Source organism: Ovis aries, chromosome 7 (genome assembly GCF_016772045.2).
Source record: "Ovis aries strain OAR_USU_Benz2616 breed Rambouillet chromosome 7, ARS-UI_Ramb_v3.0, whole genome shotgun sequence".
NCBI lineage: Eukaryota > Metazoa > Chordata > Mammalia > Artiodactyla > Bovidae > Ovis > Ovis aries.
The window spans coordinates 59,361,841-59,370,323 of NC_056060.1; positions in this window are offsets into that span (position 1 = coordinate 59,361,841).

An 8,483-nucleotide genomic window follows, 5' to 3' on the forward strand; every position below is an offset into this window, starting at 1 on the left:
CATACATACAGGTATCCTTTCATTTTAGAAAGAGGGCACCATCAAAAGACATTTAGATCACATGTTAAGCAGTTCAATTTTTTGAAATTTCTAAATTAGCAATTCAGTATTTTTCCTTGACTTGGGTTCTGCTAACTTGTATGAAATACGACACCTGCCTTATTAGATAATAGGTATTAATGGCAGCCTTGTGGATCATAGGGCCAAAGCATATTTCAGTAGAGCTCCCATAATGCAAAATTTGGAAAGAGGGGAAGATGCTTCCATTTTTGGGGCCCAGTCTCAATTCTTTTATTTCCCCTTACCCTTCTCCTCCCATGTTTTTTCACACTCTGAGTAATTATTTGGCAGCCTTCTGCCAAGCAAAGAGTGGTTTATTCTTGCAGAAATGAGTTGGATAATTGTGTGGCTATCATCTGATTGCCTGTATCCAAATGTCCAATTTGGATACAGAGGGTTAGAGCAAGTAAGATACTGAATTGCATGAAGTTTGAAGCTCCTAACTGAGCATAGTGTTCCTTAGCCACTTGCTGAGGAACCAGAGAATGCAGCTGTGAGTTAGTTCGCTGTGGTTTGGGGACTGGAGTAGCACAGGTTTCTGTGGAAGGAATGAGTGCTTTGTCTTCTCACAAACTTGGTCATAGCCTTGAATTACCCAGATAATAGCTACAGCCTGCCCATGGTGGGACTCTGATTTAAGGCAGTTTTGATTGTATCCTTATCTATTACAGGAAGAGTGATGTGAGTAAAGGTGGTTCCTACTTGTGTCTAGACTCCTCAGGTTATATTTTCCTCTTTGTTTTCTTTAGTTGAAACATTTTCATTGCTTTGCAAGTGCTCTGCTTGAGAATAGGATAATGATTGAAATTCAAGCAGTTAATCTTGTGTGTTAAGGAGGAATAAGAGAAATGTTTGAAAATCATTGGTTTCTCAAGCATGGTGTAACTGGGAAGGGTTAATTTTGAATTTATGCTGGCTCTGCTTCTGTGATTGTAACCATCATCCTGCCACTTTTCTTGTTTATGTGTGTTAGTGGCTTTATTGTGTCCGACTCTTGCAACTCCATGGACTCTCTAGCCCACCAGGCCCTCCGTCCATGGCATTCTCCAGGCCAGAATACTGCAGTGGGTAGCCGTTCCCTTCTCCAGGGGATCTTCGCAACTCAGGCATCGAACCCAGGCCTCCCACATTGCAGGCAGGTTCTTTACCACCTGAGCCACCAGGGAAGCTGGTACCCAGAACAGGCCATGGTAATTAAGTCAGTCAACCTAGATTCCTTGAAAGTTTGAACTGGAGGCCATAGAAAGTGAATTGGAGTGGGTGTGCCAACATAGTAGAGAGGCCACTAATGCTGAAAAGGCCTCGGTGCACCAGTGCTGAATCAAATCTGAGGGACAGAGTTTTGGGTGAAGTAGAAAAGAAATCACTTTATTGCTTTGGCAGACAAAAGGGACACAGTAGGACTATGCCTTGAAAAACTATGTGTCCCAACCGTGGAGGATTTGGTGAGGAGTTTTATAGCAATGGCTTCTCTGTGGCTCAGATGGTAAAGAATCTACCTACAGTACAGAAGATCCTGGTTCGATCCCTGGATTGGGAAGATCTCCTGAAGAAGGTAACCCACTCCAGTATTCTTGCCTGGAGAATTCCATGGTCAGAGGAGCCTGGCAGGCTACAGTCCATGGGGTCTCAAAGAGTTGGACACGATTGAGCAACTCTTTCTTTATAACAGTGGTTCAAGTTGCTGATAAGGATCAGGATGTGTGCAGGGTCTGCACTCTAATTTGGTCTCAGGTGGTCTCCTAATAAGCTTCTATATTTCCTTTAATCTGGCCTCAGTCGGTCTTCGGATTAGCTTTTTAAGACTATAAAACTGTGATCTCTTGAATGAAGAATGCTAACATCTTCCATTTGTTGGGGTTTTATTTCTGTAAAGAGCTCAAAGATATTGTTATGTGTATAACTAGAGGTGGAAAAAGGACCCTGCCCAAAGCTGTGCTATTGTTTCTTTGCTGCTTCTCCCTTATCTCTGCACCCCCTCCCTTCCCTGATTAGCAACTGTTTGAATCTAATCTTTGGGACCCAGGGCAGGTCATGGAGGCTGGAGTCTATTCATTACAAACAAGAAACAGGGGACATAGAAAGGCTCTCACGTGCAGGAGCCCCACAGGGTTCTGCTCAGTCTCACCATGAGAGCAAGAGAACAATGATCTGCCTTCTATGCTGACAGCATATATTGTGTGGATCATAACAAACTGGAAAATTCTGAAAGAGATGGGAATACCAGACCACCTTACCTGCTTCCTGAGAAATCTGTATGCAGGTCAAGAAGTAACAGTTAGAACCAGATACAGAACAACAAACTGATTCCAAATTGGTAAAGGAGTACGTCAAGGCTGTATATTGTCACCCTGTTTATTTAACTTATATGCAGAGTACATCATGAGAAAGGCCAGGCTGGATGAAACACAAGCTGGAATCAAGATTGCTGGGAGAAATACCAATAACCTCAAATACACAGATGACACTACCCTTATGGCAGAAAGTGAAGAGGAACTAAAGAGCCTCTTGATGAAAGCAAAAGAGAAGAGTGAAAAAGTTGGCTTAAAGCTCAACATCCAGAAAACTAAGATCATGGCATCCGGTCCCATCACTTTATGGCAAATAGGTGGGGAAGCAGTGAAAACAGTGACAAACTTTATCTTTGGGGGCTCCAAAATCACTACAGATGGTGACTGCAGCCATGAAATTAAAAGACACTTGCTCCTTGGAAGAAAAGCTATGACCAACCTAGGCAGCATGTTAAAAAGCAGAGACATGACTTTGCCAACAAAGGTCTGTCTAGTCAAAGCTATGGTTTTTCCAGTAGTCATGTATGGATGTGAGATTTGGACTGTAAAGAGAGCTGAGTGCCGAAGTATTGATGCTTTTGAACTGCGGTGTTGGAGAACACTCTTGAGAGTCCCTTGGACTACAAGGAGATCAAACCAGTCAAACCTAAAGGAAATCAGTCCTGAGTATTCATTGGAAGAACTGATGCTAAAGCTGAAACTCCAATACTTTGGCCACCTGATGCGAAGAACTGATACATTGGGAAAAGTCCCTGATGTTGGGAAAGATTGAAGGCAGGAGGAGAAGGGGACGACAGAAGATGAGGTGGTTGGATGGCATCACCAACTTGATGGACATGAGTCTGAGTGAGCTCTGGGAGTTGGTGATGGACAGGGAAGGCTGGCGTGCTGCAGTCCATGGGCTCGCAAAGAGTCAGACACGACTGAGCGACTGAACTGAACTGAATGCTGACAGATTTACATTTTTAACCTGTTCCTAGGTCTTTGATCACTACTGTTTTTTAATTATAGAGAGCTTATCTGTTTTTAACAACCAACAGAGTCTTACAAAAATGACCTTTAAGGTTTCTTCAAACCCAAGTGGTCTTATGGTTCTATGAAGAGAAGGGTTCACCATAAGCTTTGAGAACTTTTTACCTGTGTGGCCACATGTGGCAAGAACCAGCTCTATGTCAGGGTGGGTGGCTGGGCACATAAAGAGTGGCCCCAGGGCTTCAGTGGGCTCTGCATGCAGGACGCAAGAGGATCAGGGTCCTCCCTCTAGGTGGAACTGTGGGTGTAGAAACCTTTCAGCCACTCCAACCACTGTACTACAGCCATGTAGGGCATCCAGAGCCAACTGGTCTAAAGGCTTGAGATCATCCTTGACCCCTCTTCTTCCCACACATCACAACCTGTCAGGATATTCTGTTAGTTTCATACCAAAATATATCTAGAATTCAATAACTTTCCACTCCTTCCTGTCTTCACCATCTCTCATCTGGATTCTCACAGCCATCTGCCCCTTGGTCACACTGTCTTCAATCTTACCCTCTTGTGGTCTGTTCTCAATATTGCAGCCATAATAATCCTATTACACACCTAACACAGATCATGTCAGTTTTCTGTTCTAAGCCTTCCAGTGGCTCCAACTCACTCAGAGAAGAAGCTACCGTCTTTGTCTGCAGTGGTCTACATGTGTGTGCACACAGAGACCTTCTCTGACCTCATCTGCCACACATTTCCCCTCAACCCTTGCTCACTCTGCTGGCCTCCTTGCTGGATTTGGAACATGCCTTCCCTAGTAGCTCAGTTAGTAAAGAATCCACCCACAATGTGGGATCCCTAGGTTGGGAAGATCCCTGGAGAAGGGAAAGGCTACCCACTCCAATATTCTGGCTTGGAGAGTGTCATGGACTGTAAGTCTGTGGGGTCATAAAGAGTTGGACACAGCTGAGTGACTTGCACTTTCACTTTTCACTGCAGTCATGCCACTGTCTCAAGGCTTTTGCACTGTCTGTTCCTCTGATGGAAAGTCTGTTCACCCCACCCACCCAATCCCTCTACCTCCTTTGGGTTTTTGTTCAAATGCACCTTTACAGTGAGGCCCCAGGGGAGTCAAGGACCTACTTTATCTGGAATGTAACACATCTTTATCATTTTATTCCCCAAACCTGCTCATCACCCCACCTCATCTGTATTTACTAAGCTCTAACTTTTATTTTTATTCATCTTGTCTCTCCTCCCTTACTAAACTCTGTGCAGGCAGTGACTTAGGACCGTTTTGTTTCTTCTTACCCTCAGCACCTAGCACAATGCCAGGCGCAAAATAGGCACTCAGTAAATCTTTTGAATTAATGAGTGGAAGAAGGCTTAAGTAAGGAAGTCAGCCTTTGCAGAGCAGCCATGCTCTGTGCAGCCACTCATACTCTCTGACTTCTTGACTTCCCTTGTTTTCCCTTTTGTTTATGGTCTGGGATTGGAAGAAGAACTAACCTGAATCTCAAGAGCAAACCTTTACCCTAGCATAGGGGGCTCCCAGAGATACTCTATATTTAATGGTCCTATGTTGCTGATAAAGCTTCCTAGATGGCTCACTGGGTAAAGAATCTGCCTGCCAACTCAGGAGACACAGAAGTTGCGAGTTTGATCACTGGGTGGGGAAGATTCCCTGGAGGAGGAAATGACAACCCACTCCAGCATTCTTTCCTGAAGAATCCCATGGACAGAGGAACCTGGTAGGCTCCATACAGTCCATGGGATCGCAAAAGAACTGGACATGCAGAATGCACATTGTCACTGATCACTCGAAACAAATGGTAGGTTTAGTATCTAATGATTCCTTTATATGTGGAGGTAACAAGTACGTGAGACATTTCTATGAGATTAAACAGGAAGAGGGCAAGAATACCCAAGCAAATTCTGGTATATTTATAATGTTTCATTTTTAAGCTGTATGATCAGTACATAGAGTGTGGTGTATTATTCTTTATATACTTATTATATGCTTGAGATATTTAGTAAAAATAACCAAAAGGAACGGGCCAACTAAACTACAACCATTTTCTATTCTGTAACTGATTTCCCAAACTTTGTACTCAGTCTGCCTTCAATACATTGACAAAGAAAATTACTGCAAAAATGTAGCTGGAAGTCAGGATTAAATCCCTGTCTTCATTGATTTAGCAAATAGTTGCCAGTAGCTACAAATTTTATCTTCTTGCTATTTACCGTAAACTGTTTCACTTCATCCATCACCTGGCCTAAGTTAGGTAATGAGAAATATGGCTCACACCTATGGCTTTCCCATCTGCTGTCTTGCTGGAACAAGGTGCTTTAATCTTCATGGAAAGATTGAATATTGTGTTGGCAACCCACTTATCTGGTTTCCTTAGCAACAAGAGCATAGTATTTAAGGTGATGGCATCCCTTGCTCAGAATAGAAGCTGAGTAAGCCTGATCCTGGTGCCCTGAGTCTGCTCAGGGATATTTTACCTCTTCAAAGGCTCTTCCACACCTGGCTATTCAGGCAGCAAACCGCTAAAGTGACAGTTACCTAGCAGACCACTGGGCCTGTTTCTACAGCCAACTCACCATTGCCAGTTATAATGGCGCCTATCTTCAATGCCCAGAAATATTGACCAAATTCTCCATTCCAAGAATTGAAGAAAATTTTTTCATGTCCTTGCAACTTCTGCAGCAATTTAGGTTGGCTGCCACCAGTTTCCTGAAATCTGAACAAGACTAAAGATGATGAAACTGCCCAGGCATTTAGGAAAAGCACAAAGCGGGGGGAAAAAAAGAGCTTTTAAAGGAAATTGCTAGTAAGGGACTGTGGCCAAGCATCTACTGTTTTGTTAAACAGAGTTTAACAGGTTTCCTTATTGTCAGACTTTTCAGAGCTTCTAATATCCTAACATATTTCGACTCTCCATAAAGGGAAAGCTTTATTATAATGTCAGGCAGCAGTTCCTCGACATGTTGGACCAAGGAACCCAGAATTCTCCAAATTTACTTGGGCATAGAGTGTTTTCTCTGTGGAAAAACTAGGAACATCCTGGGGAACTAGTTTTTCATGTAATGTGCATCAAAACATTCTGCTTATGCAATGAAGGTCCAGGAAGATGGGACACAAGGGACACTTGGGCTGTTCTAACTCAGAGGTTCTCAACCAGGAGTGATTATTTCTCCAGGGGACATTTAGCAATGTCTCGAAATATTTTTTATTGTAACAAGTGGAACGGGTGCTACTGGCATCTCGTGGGACAAGACCAGAGAAGCTGCTAAGCATCTTGCAATGAACCAGACAGCACCCCTCAACTGTGAACAATGCCAAGGTTGAAAAACTGGAGTGACTTAATGTCAGGATGTTTGATTAGTCCTGAATGGGTTCAGGGCCCCAAGTAGGCTCACACAGTGCAATCCATGCTCTTGATTTCTGTTTCTGGCACAGGTTTAAACATTCTCTAATATTCCAGAGTGAACTTATCCAGACACATCCAGATCCTCTGGATAAAACAGGCCCTTCTTCCCCACATACCCTGGGGAGAAGGATGAGGAGAGTTCACCCGGAGCTTCCGATCACATGCCAGTGCCTCCTCCCCTGAGTCCTATTTATTTTTTCCCGTCACATGGGGAGGCGTGTGAGGAGCAGGAGGGCAGGGAGGTACCTCTGGGAAGGGCTGCTGAGTGAATGCTCCAAGAAAAGCATGAGTCAAGTGCTTACGGAAGGCCTGGGTAATGAACCGGTTTTACCCTAACCACACAATGGACTCAAGCAGGGGTGATAAGGACAACACTGTAAAGTGGAATTCAGCTGCCTGCCCTGGTGCCTCTGCTCGTTACTCTAACCTCTTCTCAGGGAACAGCTGCCCAGACCATGCCCCTTGGGCAGATGCAGGGCTTGGAATTGCTTGAGAAGCCTTTGTATTCCTAGACAAGAGTGTATATATATGTTAATTGCTCAGTTGTGTCCAACTCCTTGCGACCCCATGGACTATAGCCCGCCAGGCTCCTCTGTCTATGGGATTCTCCAAGCAAAAATACTGGAGTGGGTTGCCATTTCTTTCTCCAGGGGATCTTCCCCACCCAGGGACTGAACCCAGGTCTCCCCACTTTGCAGGCTGATTCTTTACTGTCTGAGCCGTGGAGCATGAAACTCCTACCTACACTGGATTACTCTCTTCTTTAAGTCATATCTTGGTTTGCCTAGGAGTGAGGGGATCCCTGGATTCATTTTAAAACCAAGACCATTCTGGCTAATCTAAGGAGAGTTGGTCTACTATTGTTCATAGACATAGGGAGACTCATTAAGTCACAAAAAGAGGGCCCTTTGTTATATCTAATTGAATTAATGAAGTATTGATAATTATGTGGCTATGACTGAGTTAGATGCCTTGGTAGAGCTGAGACAATCACAGTAGTCCTGACCCACACAAGGTTATGTATTGAGAATGTGTAAGTGGTTTGCTTGGAACTCAAAACATTTTCCCAAAGAAATCACATTAAAGTGTTGGTTATACTTCCAAGCGAAATGAAATGGTAGGTACCCCACCCCCGACAAAGCTGTTGGAAATGCAGTGGTTTATCTACCTGGGCAGACACTGCTGCTGTGATTTTCCCTTGTTTCTGGGAGAAAGTGGCTATCATTCAGGATAATAAGTACACAGTCACAGTTTCCTGATCTTCCTGACTCAGGGATCAAAGCCGGGTCTCCTGCGTTACAGGCAGATTCTTTACCCTCTGAGCCACCGAGGAAGCCCCCTCTTAACACATGCAAATGAATACACGCATGCCCACATACACACATGTATGCATGTGTTCTGTTTCTTTTCCTTTTTTCAGTGAAACCCAAATTCAGTCCAGTTCAGTTCAGTCACTCGGTCATGTCCGACTCTTTGCGACCCCATGAACTGCAGCACGCCAGGCCTCCCTGCCCATCACCAACTCCCGGAGTCCACACAAACCCATGTCCACTGAGTCAGTGATGCCATCCAGCCATCTCATCCTCTGTCGTCCCCTTCTCCTCCTGCCCCCAATCCCTCCCAGCATCAGAGTCTTTTCAAATGACTCAGCTCTTTGAATCAAGTGGCCAAAGTATTGGAGTTTCAGCTTCAATATCAATCCTTCCAATGAACACCCAGGACTGATCTC